This window comes from Rhynchophorus ferrugineus, unplaced genomic scaffold, assembly GCF_030347505.1.
Source record: "Rhynchophorus ferrugineus isolate W39M unplaced genomic scaffold, kcgeb_rfMv2 rfM7, whole genome shotgun sequence".
In the NCBI taxonomy this organism is placed as follows: Eukaryota; Metazoa; Arthropoda; class Insecta; order Coleoptera; family Curculionidae; genus Rhynchophorus; species Rhynchophorus ferrugineus.
Window position 1 is genome coordinate 34,506,920 of NW_027472586.1, and position 18,855 is coordinate 34,525,774.

At 31.7% G+C, this 18,855-nt stretch overlaps 2 long non-coding RNA genes across 2 annotated transcripts; one reads left to right on the forward strand and one right to left on the reverse strand.

The window, feature by feature from the left end:
- Nucleotides 1-1,338: 1,338 nt before the first annotated feature.
- On the reverse strand, nt 1,339-8,572 carry LOC143200357 (uncharacterized). The gene is made up of 4 exons (XR_013006698.1): nt 8,452-8,572; nt 8,278-8,374; nt 6,190-6,474; nt 1,339-4,254 (listed from the first exon to the last, which is right to left on the reverse strand). It is a non-coding gene; the product is annotated as an uncharacterized LOC143200357 (long non-coding RNA).
- A 1,205-nt stretch (nt 8,573-9,777) lies between these two features.
- On the forward strand, nt 9,778-15,327 carry LOC143199661 (uncharacterized). Its single transcript, XR_013006518.1, has 2 exons — nt 9,778-9,811; nt 13,174-15,327. It is a non-coding gene; the product is annotated as an uncharacterized LOC143199661 (long non-coding RNA).
- Nucleotides 15,328-18,855: the final 3,528 nt, after the last annotated feature.

The following is an 18,855-nucleotide window of genomic DNA, read 5'->3' on the forward strand; positions in this document are numbered from 1 at the left end:
TTCCACCGATCCTCTAGCAATTATCCTGCTCACCCTTCCGCCGACCAAATATAACTGACTAACAAATAAAATATAAAAATAATATGGAAAGAATGCCGAATTTAATTATCAAGTCCAACCTGCATTCGAGCAAGTGTCAACTTTAACAATAACATAAACAAGAATCATTCTCAAGCAGTGTGATCTTTTCTCGCACAATTCCTCCTAAACAAATAGTAGTGGATGTTTCAACAAACACACCTAAATTACGACAAACGAACATTCCCATATACATGCACACGTTGCTATACATACCATTGGCCACCATAGGTACCTTCACACCCACAACGTAGCCAACTATGGGAACGTGTAAAAATTGATACAATGCCATTCTAAGGGTAACCAATTATCCTGTTCATCCTTCCATCGACAAACGTAATTGACTAACAAATAAAATATAAAAATAGCATGGACAGAATGCAAGAGATACCTAAAAATACCATACAATAGGCACTTCCACCAGACTAGCTCTAATGGATGAAAACATCAAGGAACTTAACAGATTACCTCTAATATCTGAACATATAACCCTACAGTGGGTACATGTAATCATTAGAGTGCCCAAATTAAGCAGTCCCGAAATGATCGACACCCTCAAGGAATCCGCAATCAATTTCATACGACGCTCCCTAGGATATTTACTCAGCGGGGAGTGTTATAAAAATCTACACCGCCACCACCTCAACGGCCATCACGTATGCGGTCAATAAAGGAGTCAGTACTTATAGATGTACAAGAATTGGTACCAGGCAACCCAAGTATATAAAAGGCCAAATAATAAAATGTTAAAAAACTATATGGACATGCAATCAAACAGTGGAGCTAGAATATCTCCAGGTCCAAACAATAACAAAGATAACACCATTATGGAGGTTCAACCCTCTAATATATTTTGAGGTTGTATGTAGTGGAAACCAAACACAACATTCAACCCAAACAAAAAAACACAGACCCTGATCGTGAGAGATATTCCGAATATCCCACAAACGACAGGAAGATACACATCTCGCTGTGATAAGTTGATAAATATCATGATGAAGCCTAGGAAGTAAGCAACGTGTCGACGTGGTTTTAAACCCGATTTTTGTGGACCAACTTGCTAAACAAAATTATTTCAATTTATATTAACCTACTTCCATAATAAGATAACAATTATTGAGGCTTTGCAACCACAAATATGGCAAACGCAAACGATATCAGCAACGATGCCAATTCCTCCTTAATAAAATCCAACAACTCAACCTTGGCGGCCTTATCAGACCATCGAAAAATCCATATTTTACCGCAATCCTACTACAGAAAAAGAAGGGCAGTTCCACACAAATATCCGGTCGTCCACATATATGTTCAATGACAAGAACTATAGTACTTAACATGTTAGTATGACGTCTATAAAAATTTATAGACGCTATACTATGAGGACTTGACTTCATTCCATGTTACAATGATAACGTTCCCGTGATATCCACATCAAATTTTAATGGTTTTGGAAAATATAATGTCCCCTCAGGATAAAATCGTATGTTCTCGTTACGATGCGGCCACAGAGCATTGTATAAAACATCAACGTTCACCAAGTCGAGTTAAGAAAACCTAAACAAATCACAGCCATGATTCAGTTCACTACAAATAATTGAATTAATAAATTGGATTACTACGGGGAGTGCTTATTTACATCAGTCTAGCTGAAATGAATCGTTGATGCTAATAGTATAAAGCACAATGAATTCAAAGGCAGTTTACACTACGGAGCTATCAAAGAGGTTCTCAATATCGGCGGAAGAACTCTTTTATCAACACCGTGGACAACTAAACCTGTTACTGGAAAGGCTTCGTGGTTTCCTTAAAAAGGAAAAATTTATTTATATGGCCGACGTACCGACGTAAAGGTTTGCGACGGGAAATTCCTAAAGATTTAATATTACTGAGCATAGAAGAGGTATCAAAAGGATAAAAAAAAACAACAGCTGATAAATATGAAATCCCTAGATCAAGTTTGCAACACACAGATTTATAACCTCCCAAATTTTCACCGACGAAGAACAAAAATTGTCAAATTACGTGATAATTTGTTCTAAACATAATTTTGGATTGACAAAGATACAGGCACATAAATTGGCCTATGACTATGTTGTAGCCAGAAAGAAAACTAATATACCCAATAATTGGACCAAGAAAGCAATCGCATCTAAGGACTGGATAAGGGGATTTCTAAACAGGCAATCTCACTTATCAATACAGACACCAGAAGCTACATCGTTGTCACGTGCAACAAGTTTTAACAAGACAAATGTGGATAATTTTTTCGAAAATTTAAAAGCAGTCTTCGACAAAAACGACATCATTTTGGCCCCAAAGCTATATATAATATCAACTATATTGATATACAGGGTTGACGACTGTTCAGCGTACAAGAGTGATTGCTTCAAAAGGCCCGAAAAACAAGTTGGACAAAAAACACCTGCAGACAGGGGCTCACTTGTTACAGTGTGCTGTGGGATCAATGGTATTGGAAATACAATGCCTCCATACTTCATATTCCCGAGATTAAATTTAAAACACTACATGCTTCATGATGCCCCCGTTGGGTCAGATGGCTCAACACATCCACCTGGATGGATGACATCTTCAAATTTTATTAAATATATGCATCATTTTACGGAACATGCCAAACAGACGCCTGAAAATCCAGTGTAATCCTTAATCCGTATAAATCTCCTTGATAATCATGAGCCGCATTTCTGCGGACGTCTTAGACTTTTGCAAAGAAGTTGGCATTGTTGTGATGACCTTTCCACCACACTGTAGCCGCAAGCTACAGCCACTTGACTTAACAGTGTATGGACCACTAAAAAATTACTATAATAAAGCTTTAACAGACTGGATGGTCAGCAATCCTGGAAAAACCGTAACAATCTACAAAATCCCCAAACTAACAGCCATTGCTATACCTCTAGCGTTACTCTCGTACCTACTATACCTAAAAAACTGGCATCAAGCCGACCAAATAAAGATTTTAAAATAACCAAAGTACTCAAACCGGCAATTATCTATATGTAAAACTAAGAGCTGTCTTATCTAGTTGTCGTCAGAAGGATTCTCCTCACTAACAAGTAATAGAGCGTAATTTGTACCTACTTATTCAATTTGTCGCATTTACCGTGTCTCAACCGGCATTGCTTCTAGCTATCCTAGAATAATCAACCTAGAATCAACAAACATCTTCATAACATTGCATACTGTGTTCAACCAGAAAGCAAACCCAACCCAATTTTATCGATCGAAAAATTCCAGACGCCATATCCTCCATCCAATTATTTTATTCAAGGCGTACACCTACCTCCGAAAATGAATTCTTTCATACAAATTTCAACATCTACCACCAAACAAAATCAAAAACCTATAAAGAGCAGACTAACCTAAATAGTCATCTCACTACCCCGCATGAAGAAACCATCGAGACAGTAATACAACTTTGCCGATACAAGTACTTCCAACATCCACCACCAAATTAAATCCCAAATTACAAGCAAATAAAAATCTAGCGTCACAGCATCAAACGAAAAAACCAAAAAGAACGGACCAGCCGAAATACGGCAACAAAATACAAAGAAACTGGGTTACTCATTGATTAATCGACGAATATGTAGTCTCAATCAAAATAGCGAGATAAACCATAGTTTTCCATCGTTAAACTTTATCTGCCAAGAAATAAAAACATTTCTTACATTAATCACTACACCATCTGAATCCTGAAACTTCTCAAGTATAACAACCCACTCTGATCCATAATAAACCAAAAACTGACAAAGAACAAACAAAAGGGAAAAAGAGATATGACAACCTGTTAACACAGAATGAAAAATTTTGTTTCATAGCCATTCAGGTCACAAAACCAATAGAGAACTATTTACCCTAGCCATCTTACAATCAGCATGAAAAACAAACCAAATTTAGCGAAACAACATACCACCTAACATAGTCACCTTACAAACTTCAAAAGTAAAATAATTTAAGAACAAAATACTCCTGTATAGATTAAACCCTCGGAGTATAATCATCATATGCCTCTAGGTTTTTTTTTTAATTAAAAGACCAAGCACCTAATAATTTATTAAATAATAATACATTAAAAAATATCCATAAAATATGAGAGTCGCCATATATATCTTCATCTCTTCGTCAGCCTTGGCCTTGACGTTGTAAGCCAATCATCTAGAAACAAAAAAAATATTAGTTTAAAATCCTAGAGAAAACGTTACTATTGAAACCGAAATAATGATAACGCCGAAAGATAACAAAATATAATAGCATTGTTAAATAATGTATGAAATGCCACTCGAACACAAATTAGATTCCTAGATGTAGTACACTTCGATAATCTACGCATGTAGTTATCTATATATATTAATCGGCTTAGCGAAAATCTGGCCTATCTTTTTGAAGAGAACGGGGGCACTTGGAGGCATGACATTTGGCATGGTTAAAGCTCACATTAAGGAAGAACTTTTAGGCCCAATTTTTTTTTTGGTGTAATATGCGCCACAAATAAATATATTCCAATAAAATGAAAAGTGCCCAAATCAAGCAACCTGGAATAACCGTCAGATCGGTGACACAAAATATATAAACAAACCCAACGGGTAGCCATGGGGGGTAAAAGTTTAGTCCGCCGACGATAACGTACGAATCTCGCTGGTATAAAGGTTTTTAAGATTTTTCTGTAAATTTGAGTGCTACTAACTTCTGATTAATATCGGGTTTGATTAGTAAATTCTTAAGTAGAAAGCAATAGACTAACAAATGCCATAGAATACAAACTGAATATATAGTATCCACAAGGGCGAGATGGAAGAGTGAAATAAATAAGCAAAGAACAATGCAATATTATTTAAAAATTTAGATAAAGGAATTATTCTTTTATTCGGCCTGGTGTAATTATTGATTTTGTAGTATATGTTTTAGGTGAGAAATTTCGATAAAAGATAAGATTTATAAAAATACATAAATAAATAATGAAAATATGCAGCATAATTTGCATAGATGGAACGCATAAAACACTGATAAATATTAAGGTGTTTAATGATTAATGCAATAATATATGTGACTATATGACATTTTATTCTTAGAACCTTATATCAATTATTTTGATTATCTACTTTATAGACCTAAGTTTTGGAAAATCAATAGTTAATTTATTTATTGTAATATACATTTAATTCTTTAATATACATCTCTAAATGGTAAAAAATAAACTATCTAATTGTGTTCATTATTGTTTTAATGTACTAAAGTCAAATATCAATTTCCAAATTGTTTTATTCATATATTCTGTTTTAATATACAAACATGTATTAGTTCATTTATTATTCCATACTTTCTAAATACAAAAAGTACACAAGACCACATATATAAAATAAGATAAATAATTGATCAATATAATAAAGTTTGATCAAAAACAACTGATATACATAGCAATTACTGTTTGGGAAAAAGAGAAGCACTATAGGTTATTTTAGAACAAGAGAATAATAAGAAGGAAATAATTTGAAAAATATACACGAGAAATAAATGCCGTCAATATAAAATCAAAAACCTTCAAAGCCCAAAGAGGACTAAGACTGAGCGGTTATAGTCCAAACGGTCAAAGCGGAGTGAGCGGTCAAATAGACAAAATAGGACAGCATATAGGGTATAAGAACATGGAAAAAGTAGAAATGTCGATGGGAGCTTTTGCACATGATGTAATAATAATAACTGATGGCCCGAACTTCAGAACATCAAATATAAATCTACATGATCTTTCTTTATTTTTATGTTTTTATATATATACATATATATATATATATATATATATATATATAACATATATATATATATATATATATATATATATATATATATATATATATATATGTTATATATTTATATTTGACGCTCTGAAGTTATTACAGCTCTGAAAATAATCTTCCTTATGGTATTTCACTTTAACGTTCACAGGAATAGTAACTTAGATGCATTAATATATTGTTGATTATTGAAAGTTAATTGAAATTACATTTAATTACATGCAATTTAAAAAATGTCACTGAGTGTACGGACTAGCTTAATGCCAGTAAATATTTAACAAATACTAACTAAAATACTTACTATATTTCTGGCTTAGTTGGCGCAGTGGTCAAGACGACAGCACGGTCCACCTACTGATGCGATAGTCGAGGGTTCGAAACATGGGGTGCATGGATGTACTTTATGTTTGTGATTCTAAATATCCTTATAGGCAATAGTAGAAAAGCCAAGAATGAATAACCATCCCAGTCACGCCGGTAAACTAGTTGGGTAGTAAGACCGGATGTCTTCTGGGCTGCTCTCTAATTTGGTCTTTGGTCATTGGCCAATCAGCAGGTGGTTCGGTGCCCACGTTGAATAGTAGGTCTAGTATAAATAAACCCTCGTTAGTAAAAAGCAGACTCTAAAATATATTAAAAAAACTTACTATACTACATATATACTAATGTAAATAAAAATACCAGGAAGAATGAAGAATGTAAAATGTAACTAGCTATCTAACACTGTGTGGTAGGGTTTATTGTTCATAGTAGTTATTAAAAACAAGACGCTTATAGGTCTAAATTTGATATGAATACAGAAAACTACAGGTACTGACACTACTGCAGGCAATATGGAGCATTCAAGTGTATAAACGATAATATATCAAGAATAAATAATTATCATTATTAAATAAAGTAATTATACGTAGAACCGCGGAAAATTGAATTCGGACAGAACAAGCATATATGTTATATCGCGCGACTAATACGACCTTGACTATGGACTGTGCATTCAAAGGAACAAGGCCAGTACTTTATGTTAAGACTAAATGGTGTAATGACTAAAACATCTAGAGATGTGAGTTTGATTTATTTGGAATATGTACAGTGATTTGAAAATATATGCTATTATATTATTCGACATTAAAAATATACCAGTTAGAATTAAATACATCACAAGTGAATGATGGTCAAATTAATGATAGTTAGAACAACATACTGAACTTTTTGTTTCCTCAATTATGCAAATTATGAAATATTTGTTCAACTAACAAATTTAACAACTTTAGATCAACGGAAAAGTTAATTAATGAATTAAGGTTTCTTGAGAAAAAATCAAGCAGTTTAATATGAGAAACCAACATATAAGAGTATAATATATATATAAACATCAGCATTGATTTTATGTTATTGTCTTGATATTGTATTAACATCATATAGATCAATTTATTAATAATAATAAATTAGATGTAATTTCAATAAAACGATTGCCAAGTAACCATTAGTCGCCATCTCAATAGTCTCTTGTAAAAAATCAAAATTATTAAAGTAGAAAAAAGCAAACATGTTATCCAATGTATCTTCCTAAGTAATATCGGAGACCAACAAAAGCGAATGCTGTTCAAAATATGTGAATTGAAGATGAAATAATATTTCCTGAAAAAATTAATTTATCTGAAACTTAGGAAAACAAAATATTCTTCAATATATTTCACACCACAAAAAGCACTTATAACAATGGTCAATGATTTCAAGAACTAAGTTACATTTAAACTACAACATATAATATTAGATACCACTTTCATAAAATATATCTCTATATCACTATTGATGAATTAAGTGTTAATTAGAAAACTGCTCTTGAATCCATGGAAATTAATCTAAAATTCAGTAATACTATTATGAAAATACATATCAGTATCGATTATATGTTAGTATATCTTACAGTAATACTACTGATTCCGTAGGCTATTTTTATACCTATCAAACTTGTTTGTTGAATATTATTATTGCATTGGTAAAAAGCCAAAAATCATGTTCTTGTTCTCCTTGTCTTTATCTTATGTTATAATATCTATGTAATATTAGATATTTTCAAATTACTATCTATATTTATTAATTATTCGCTAAATATTTGCCGTACATTTAAGAACTTAGCCTCTTTCTCACTTACCACCATATAAATCAATAGAAAAAATCAATAATATCATAACAATCTAATAAAATATTTTACACAAATATATACATTGTCTCCTAATAAGCATTCTGCATTTTAACAGAAACAATTAAAATTAGAAAATTGTAATTGTACCATAACTGTATTTTAATGTGAACTGTAAATCCTATATTAGTTCGAAAACTACTAATAAAAAACTTAATAAAAAATGTAATATCAAAAACTACGTACCTTTGAATATTATAATAATTACGCCATTGTTGCACTTCGATAAGGAACTTTTTTCCAGAAGATAAGCCTTCCAAAGAACAAATAATCTGTTTGGAATCTATGATAAAAATATAAAATACATTTATATTAGAAATTATGCTAAAATTACAGCAAATGCAATCATATTTACATTACCTTTTACACATCTTTTTAAACAAAACCGTTAAGATGGCAGTCTTGAAACTAAATAAAAAACGCTCGTACTTTTACCGACCTCTACGACTTCCCCCCCAGTCTATTCCTGTTGTGGTATGTGGATGCATTAGTCGATTTACGAACTAAACCTGCATTAGTGTTGGGCATAATCGATTGGTAAAATTGAAATAATGTAGATTACATTATATTAAAATGAGTTAATAAATTTGTATATTGACATATATATTTTAGCATAATCAGTATGCCTCAATTAAATATTAATAAGTGTATGGAATTAGGGTTGTAATAATTTTCGTAATATCGATATATTTTTTTTATATTTAACATAGATTTAAATCGTTTCTAATATGTATTTGTTTGTTTAAAGATATCAACATTTTTCCCAAAATATATCAGTTTTGATGCCCTTTTCATATACATGAGAAAATTTCGATATTCAAAAAATACTGGTCTATTATACAAAGGCTTGTTAAAAGATATAGTTTAAGATTATGTTACAATAAAAATATATTTCTGGGGAAAATAAATTTTCCAATGCTGTTCGTCCAACTTTTGGCGTCCTGAACTGCGATGCTTGTGCCAAAAAACAACAGATTGGGAATATTCAAGCATGTAAGTGTTTTTTTGAAGTCTCCTTTTTACCAACTAGGGTTTAATTGAACTGGCCCTACAGTTTTAACATCCGGCCTTACCCAGTCTGAATATCATTTTCCTTGTCGGATTTCGCACTATTGCCTAGGACAATCACAAACAAATTTACGACCATGTCCCAGCAGGATTCACATACCCAGCAGTAGGTGAACTGTCCTGTCGCCTTTGCCACTAGGTTTTTACTTCTAATACTTCATAGCTACCGAACTTATATGCTATAGTTTTAGTTGAACTCCATCTCACTATACAAAAGAATGCATCGATAACTGTAGTGACATTGCCAATCCAACATTAAGTCTTCTTTTCTTGATATGTCTTCTTTCTATTGAAACATTGTGTAGGGTTTAAAACAAATATTTGAAATTATTTTACAAAATTAATCTCTAATTTCGAAGGGTAAATTACATCAAATTCTGATTTCTCTCTTGTTATTGGGGTAGCATTTTTGCAACTGACCGAATTTGTTCAATTATATTTTTGGCTTGTTGCTCAAGATCATTTATACTTTTGAGTCTTACTTTTAAACTAATATTTTCCTGCTGTATTAACGATAAGTAAATCTTATCGATTATATACAACTTTATTATTAATTTCCGCTAACTGTCAAATAGTATAATTATAATTCGAATTCTCAGCTTATTTATTTCCCTATAGGTTCAGAGGCAGAGCGGTTGTCTACAATTCTTTGGTAAGAAAAAAAATTAAAACATTTTTAAATACTTGGTATATAATTCTATAAATATTGTTGTCGGTCTATTTGTGAGGCAATTAATAGTAGCTGTGATAAATAATTCCGTATAAAACATGTAATAAAGGAATAAAATAATGACCTCTTTTTATTTTAATAAGAATAATATTTATAATATGCCGGCTTGGTGGCGCAGTGGTAAAGGCGATGGGATGGTCCTCCTACTGTTGCTATATAGCCGCGGGTTCGAATCATTCTGGGGCATGGTCGTAAATTTATGTTTACGATTTTTTTTGAAATTTGTGAATGTTCTAGGCAAGAGTGTAAAATCTGACAAGGAAAATGATCCCAGTCACGCCAGTAACCAGGCTGGGTAAGACCGAATGTCTTCTGGGATGATTTCTAAAGTTGGTCACTCGCCAGTCGGTAGGCTTAATGCTGAGGTAAATCCATAGTTGGTAAACGTAGACTTTAAAATATATTTAAAAAAAAATATTTATGATATGTGTATATTTTATTTGCAATGAACAGAATTACATTTTTTAAACAAGAATTCCATGTACATTCTTTATGAAATATTTTAGTCGCTGTTGTTTTAAATATTTAGTAAACGATTTTTAATGTCTTAAAGCGAAATTTTGAAATGAAATCATCGTAAATCCATTTGATTTCGATGTCATCGTTGGTAACATGGCGTTAAGCGTTAAGAATGAATCAAAGGACTTTGTTAAGCCAGCGTTAGACTAGTTGGTTTAATTTGGTTTTGCTGATTCTACTTGAATAATAGGGTATCTATGAAGTGATGTTAATATGTTTTAGTGATATGATTAGATTTTTGTCACTTCGCTGTAACATAAAATTGACTTGGACGAATTGGGAGCTATTAAGCTGTATTTTTCAGTCCATTAGTCCATACTGTGGACTTCTACTACTAAATTTTCTCTTAAAAAGATAACACTCCAGCAATTAACAATAGTTCCGCATAAAAAAATTGCTGATGTTGTGTTATAGTTGGTCAACATTTTGAGAAACATCCACAAATATTGTAAGCTCGCATTTTTAAGCGCTTTTTTTTATGTATTGTTACCTTAATTTCACTTAGTTGATTGTTGAGTCATGATTTTAACATCCAAACTATAAATCTACTATTTTTATAAGTGGTTTAATACGTTTTAATAACAATTTCTTAACTAAAATCGATATCTCAAGTAACGAGATAATAACGGTCTGCAAAATCCCTGTTGCTCTACCGTTTGGTCATGTTTTTAGCAATAATTATTTGTGGCGCCATTTTAGTTTCAAATTAGCGTAATTATGTGTGTTACTAGTTCTTCCAATAATCCAGGTATAGTATTGTTAACCGTTTTAGAATGGAGATTGTTGTCACTTTCGGTGACAAGTTCCACTAGAGAATTTTGATATAATAGGTAGCATGCAAACATTATTTGTAAACAAGTTCCTTTAGAATGACGTATTTCATACTATCTGTATCGGTCTTATATATTTTTAGTCATAATATATAGTTATATATCACAGGAAATGGGCATTTTCAAAGGCTTTTATACAAACTGGTGATCGCCCTGTTGTCGAAATTCGACCACAATAAAGGGAATACATTACAAATGACATGTTAATAATACTAAAACCTGTTTTGGCAATATTTTCAATATAAAATGATATATTTTTTATTATTTAATTATTACATTGTTACTAGTCGTTTCCGACTAACCTACAATTTGTCTTTATGATAACTTTAATCCAGGTATATAACTAGAAGAACCTATCGTCTCTATCTCAATCTCTGGTGAAATAATGTTTATACATGTCACTGCTATATTTTTTATTAAATGCGCCTCACTATACAACAGTACACAAGATCAGATGGTTTGATTCTTTTGAGTATGTGTCATGCTCTGGTGGTATCCAAAAGTTGCAATACTTCAATATTCTCATGAGAATGGAGTCTATATATATATATATATATATATATATATATATATATATATATATATATATATATATATATATATATTCCATATCATTCTTTCATGAAATATTTTAGTCGCTGTTGTTTTAAATATTTAGTAAACGATTTTTAATGTTTTAAAGCGAAGTCTCCGACAGCTGTAATCACAGATCATCAGCAAATGTAGTCACAGGTATACGAAAGTGTACTGACGCTCTTTATTTTGCTCCTTTAGCTTCTTTTATTGTAGAGTAAGCTTCTTCTTGTTTGACTCTAAACATTCTGGTTATAATGTACGATTTTTAGTAGTTCGGTTTGTTGTTTTGATAACATTTTCTGTAGTTTATGATCAAGGCCTACATGCAAAACCTTACCGAAGGCTTGTGCTACATCTAAGAATATTGCTCAGCATACTTTTTTTAGTTTTGTAAGCTTTTTCAATAACATCCGTTATTCTGTGGACATGGTCAATTGTTAAATGCTTGTTAATAAACCCAAACTGGTGTGTTGGTATTAGTTTTTTTCTCTCTATTTTTATTTCGTTTTATTCTTTTCAACAGGAGTTTTTCAAAAACCTTAGATATTACTGGCAGCAGTGATATAGGTCTATAGGCTTTTATTTCGTTTGGAAAATCATAAATGTATTTGATACATAACATTAATTACAACAAGTGTCTATATATTATTCTATATGCAAAATACCTCAATAAGTTACACTCACTAACCTTATTTATGTGCCACTTAATTATTTCTAATGTCTATTAAGTTTTCTAATAAGTAATTTATATATATATATATATATATATATATATAATATTTAATATATATATATATATATATATATATATATATATATATATATATATATATATATATATATATATACAATAATTATAAGTCCCGGCTAAGATAACAGAGCATCCGTCGGACTGAAAATGGTCGACTTGAACAGTCGATAGTAAAAAGTAGTTAATTACTAAACAATCGATAGTCAATTTCAGTTGAAAGTTCAGACATAAAGACTTGCCTTCCGCTTGCCGGCATTTTACGGTACAGCGTTGCCAAATTTGCATGTCCGTAATTTATTTACGTACAACAGAAACGGCGAATAATCTACCGTATTTGAATTCGAACTGACAGCGGGTCGGCCAGTTCCAATGAATAAAATGGATAATGGAGGATAAAATATTTGTTTATATTATTTGTGTCATCTATCTGAGGGCTATACGTGGTTGCTTGATTTGGACGTATTTCGTTCTATTGGAATTTATTTATATATAGAGCATATTACACAAAACCTTTAGTTCTAAAAATTCTTCCTCCGTATGAGCTTTAACCGATTAACATATAGATTCATCAAAAATATTGAATAATATATGATTTTTTTTGTTTATAGGTATTAAATGGAAATGTCAACTGAAACTGCGAGTGTAGGTGAAAGTGCAGAACACAAAAATTGGTAGTTTTTGTTACATTATAAAAATAATTAATTAATAAAATCTTTTAGTTTTTGGCTTTTTATTTACCAGGCTTTATCCTTTCATCAAACAAAAAAGAATTTATTGCATGAACATTGCCGGATAACTTGGGTTTCTTCGTGATTTGTTGCTGTTTATACTATTCTGGATGCTACTGTTGATATTCAGGTGGCTTTTGGTTTCCAATCTGATATTTGATATTTTTAAGGCAAATTTTGAATCTGAATTTTGCTTACTCTACTGTAATTATTTCAGGCATTCGAGGCATAGGGAGAGTGTACTTCTCAACCAATAGTGTGGTTTCGATGTAGTCTATTGTTATAGTCTGGTATCTTTTAGATAGATTTCGGTAATGTCGATCCTCTATCTTCCATCTAAAAGTCGATTTTATCACAGAAGTCTGTGCGAATTCGTTTATCATTTATTCGGGGCATGTCCATTGCTCCAAGCATTGTAACCTGCGTTTCTGGATTTGCTACTCATGATGTATGCAAAACGACTGGCATGACAAACATTTGAAAGAGATGAATTTTTAGTCTTGATTGTATTTTTTTTTTGTTTGACATGCGCCATCTTAGAGCAACTAGGCTCTTTGTTACTTCAGATCTTCATCTTATTTTCCCTCAATTCTCAAACCATATAGCTCCGCAATCTGAATGTTGTAACAATAATATATCATGTGGAAGCCTCAACATTTGTATCACCGAATATAACGGTAACATCAGCAAACCCTATGTTGGTCAAGGAACTTAGCATATTATGCTATCGTAATGAGAAACAATAAATTTAGAACAACAACGTCTTCTTGACGTACCACAGTTCGGATTTCCGATCTGATAATATATTTCGCCCTCGTCTGCAGCACAAAAACCATCGTTGCCTGTAGAAATTTAATAATTTTGAGAGAACATTTTCGGCTTCCAAAGCTGCCTAAACTGTGGATCACTATATACAGCCGAAACTAAAGCCAATATAAAAAAAGAAAGCATTTACTATAGCTGACGCGTTGCTCTAAAAACTGAAAGAGTGCGAAAATTTTATGTACACTATCTGCTCCTTGTCCGTCTTCTCTTTTAATGACATTTCAAATGAGACCTCGATGGTTTTAACGATGTTTACGATATTTATAATCAGTACCTTTTGGATGTTTCCGTATTAGTCGATGCTTCAGAATACATTAGTATACAACATAACAAACCTTGAAGTTATTTAGGAATGTGCTGAAATATTAAGATAGTTTCTTTTGTCGTCTAAGGAAAAGTAATTCATTCTATAACATTTTTTCTGTTTTTTTGGGTTTTTCAATTTGGACTTCTTTAATGTGAATCTTGCATATGATGTTCTCTAACCTTGAGAGAATATTATATTTTCCAAGAACCTTACTCCATCAATGTTGACCGCAACTTGTACTTTTTCTATAGCCTTAGACATGCTAATTGTGTCGCCAGCAAATGTTCCATATACTGTTTTTTGGGATATCGGCAGTATAGAGTAGATATAGGAGTGGTCCCAAGACACTACACTGGGGTACTCCAGCCGAGATAAATTTAAGTTATGAGAATGCCCCTTCACGCGAGAGTCTAAATTGTCTTTCGAAAAGATATCATTCCAGCAGTCGACAGTAACTGCGCGGTAACAATTTCCTCATGTTGTAGATTAATCCTAAATGATGTACTTCGTCAAAAGCTTGTAAGACATCCAAGAATATTGCAGAGCAGTATTCTATTCGAAAACCTTTTCAACAACCGCTGTTACTCTGTGAACTTAGTCGATTGTCGTCGAATGGTGATTCCCAATTACAAATTGGAGATCTAGTATTTTTTTAAATGGTTTAATGCTTTTTGACGACAATTTCTCAAATAATTTTGATATAGGGTAGCAGTGAAATAAGCCTTTAAGATTCAGCTTGTTTTGTATGTTTGTTAGGTTTTTACATGTACAGTATGTATGTATTTCCCAAATAAAAGTTAAAAATAAATTTATTCACTAAACAAATTCGTGTGGTTTGGTTCTCTTCAATTTTCTGATTTCCTGCGTGTTGTTCAATAACTGTATTGCTACCAAGTTGCTGTCATTTAGCAACCTTATTTCATGTTTTGGAGGGACATTTTGGATCGCTTGGTGTATCTATTTAATTTCGAGATTATCGTACAGCTCTTCGTTAGCTACTTCGTTAGTAGTGATAAAGATTGGTAATTAATCGAAGAACCCTGTTTTGGGTGCGTTGGATTACTAGTTGGTTTGATGTTTTAGTGCAACCCCATTTTTGCATCCCATAGGGCTAATTAGGCTTTATGATTGACTGATAAATTAATGTCTTTTATTTTAGGGCACATTGTGAGTATCTTCCGACTAACCAGTACAGTTGTTTGACTTTGAGTGTAATCTGCTCTGCTTTTTGTCTAACATGATATTTCCAATTTGATCTGTCATTGAGGTATATTCCGAGGTACAGGTTTGATTCTGCTTGAGGAATCGTACATCAGTCCAGTGATATATAACATGGACAGATTTTGAGCTATTAAGCTGTATTTTCCAGTATCTAGCGCATATAAATATAAAATTATAAACATATAAATATTGCAGGGCAGTATTGTCTTTGAAAATCTTTTCAACAACCGCTGTTACTCTGTGCACTTAGTCGATTGTCGTCGAATGGTGATTCCCAATTACAAATTGGAAATGGGGTATTTTTTAAATGGTTTAGTGCGTTTTAGCGGCAATTTCTCAAATAATTTTGATGTATGGTAGCAGCGAAATATTTATTAGATTAGATTTAGCTTGTTGTGTATGTTTGTTAAGTTTTTTAAGCATAATTATTCGAGCAACCTTAATACATTCCGGAACATGCTTCAATATCCAACAGGCATTGAATATATATTTGAACATGATTATTGCTTTTCGTTGCAGCTCTTTTAATAACCCAGGTGAAATATCATCACTTCCAGGAGCCTTTTCAGGATTGATGTTGTTATCAGTTTCTGTGGCAACTTCAGTTGGAGAATACTGCATCGAATATACCGGCAAATAAAATAGTCAATATAACGAGGTTGGAAGTAGCAAAATCGTATATTTACTACTGTAACGATTAAAAAAAAATCGGAATATATTTTAATATCTGACATAATTCCAGATTCTCTTCTAAATAAAAATTAGTTAATAAAACAAAATGAAAAAGTTCAATTTTCATCGTTCGAAATATTTTCCAATAACAATTGCCAATTTTGCAATTTTTCTTCTAAAATATTTCATGTCTTATCTTTCATAGAATTACTCACAAAATACTTGGAATCATCTATTGTTTTCATAAATATTCTCGTTTATTGAATATGGCGTATTTGGGTCCTTTTAAAGTATCAGAAACCTTGTTCTTTATATACTGATTTACTAAAAGTCAAACAATTTAGAGATCTGTACGATAGTTTTTTTTTATAATTACAACTAATCTAGAATAAGAAGAAGAAGAAGAAGTTCTGAAAACTTTGTATGACTTCTATATTTTCTATATTTATTCTTCTATATTGCTTCTCTTGCAGTCCCCCAAAGTTGTAATGCATTATGTCCACACAGGCTTTAGTACCTGTTTGTATATCATCAACTTATCTCGAATTTCTAGTTCAGAGTATGTACCTAATAGTCAATATAATTTTCTATATTTGAGATGCAGCTCTTCTCTTTTCTTTCTAATATATCATTTCTATCGTAACTTCATCTTCTTCATATCGTAACGTAGCGTCAAGGTTCATGACTAGGTACTTGCTGTGTTTGCATATGGAATAATACGATTATTAACAATTATTGGCATTTGAACAGTGTGTTATTGGTAAAATTTACAACCACTAATTTACATTCATTGAATTATTTCTTCTATTATCCTCTTGGAGTTTTTCATTAGCTTCTTGTTCCGTATTGCCAGCTGCTGGTACACATATGTCTATCGGAGATACAGCAAAGGACCCAGAACGCTGTCCAGTGATACCCCAGCCATAATTGATCTTAATTTCAAATACTGTTCTTGCGCATCTAGTGCGAAAGATTCTTTTATTATCATAAGGTTTTAATAGCAAGTTGTATTGCTCGGGTAAAAATTTTTTAAGCGTGTGTTCAAGTCCCCGATGCCAGACATGCAAGAATGACCGGTAACAAAGATATTGGTTTATATGGTGGGACTTCATTTATAGGTTTTGTGGGTTTAGGAATCATGATGACCTCCGCCACTTTCCAGCAGGTAGGCACGTATTTTAATCTAAAGTTTGCACTAAATATGTAAACATCACCAGTTTTTCTATTACTTTTATTTTCGAGTATTTAAGAATTTTTCCTGTAATCAGATCATATCCAGGTGCTTTTTTAGGGTTAATATTTGACTTTATTTCTTTTGTTCGGTGTTACTGGTTCTACCTATTTGGTGGTTACTTCATTTATTTGAGGTAGGATTTCAGTGACTTCTGTTTTATTTGGTTGGACAATATAGCCAATGTTCCGTTTTCTCTCCTTAAAGGAGAATTATGTGCTGTTGGTCTTTTTTTCCCTTTAGTGGCCATCCACAGAGAATAGTCAGTGTCTTTCTCATATGTAGTACCTTGAAGGCAAGAATTTATTGTTTCGTTCTTTATTTTCTTTAATTCTCTTAGAGTTTGTGTGATATTATTTAACCTATGTTTATTTATTGGCGGTCTGTTTTTTTAGTCTTCTTTTTTTAGCTGCAATATTCCTTATTTCAGTTGGATAATTGTTAGCAGAAATTGTTCCTTTTTTAAAATTGTAGTCACTTCAACACTGTTGTGTTATTTGGTGACTTAAACGTATATTTACTTTATTAGCACTGTGATGTATATATTATTATGTATGTCTAGTTGACAAAATCAAAACAGAATAAACATGTATCAAATACATATACGATACAAATACAATTTGAATAAATAATACAATAATCAATCAATATATAAAACAAGTTAAAACATAAATAAATATTATACATTTAAAATGTATCAATAGATAGATAGAATATAAAAATAAATATATAAATGAAATTAACTTAAAAACACATATAAAATAATATCAGTATAAAAAATTATAATTCGTAATATATAATATATTAATATATTGAAACCAAAGCAGTAGATAAAATATAACGTAAAGGTTATAAATATAAAATAGTTTGGTTTTTCTTAAATAAAATATAAGAATAAATATGAGATAAGAAATTAGATAGAATACTGTAAATTAATTTCATGTAAATAATGAAATATTTTATGGATGTGATTTGGAGTGAAAAGAGTTTTCAGATTTCTAGATATGTTATGTCTAATTCGAATAGACCGTAGAGCCTCACATGATTGTAAAACATGTCGAACTATTTTTAATAGTCCACAATAATCACACAACGGAGGAACATCGCCAGTCATAAGATATGAATGTGAGAACTGCCCGATCATTAGCCTATTTAACAGGATCTGCTTATACCTATTAGTAGATAATGTCATAGAAGTAAAAAAATCTTCCTTAATAAACCACAATTTATTATCGCCTATTGGTAATAATGGTATATAGATCCTAGCTGCTTTGTCTGCTCTCTCATTACCATCTATGTCCACATG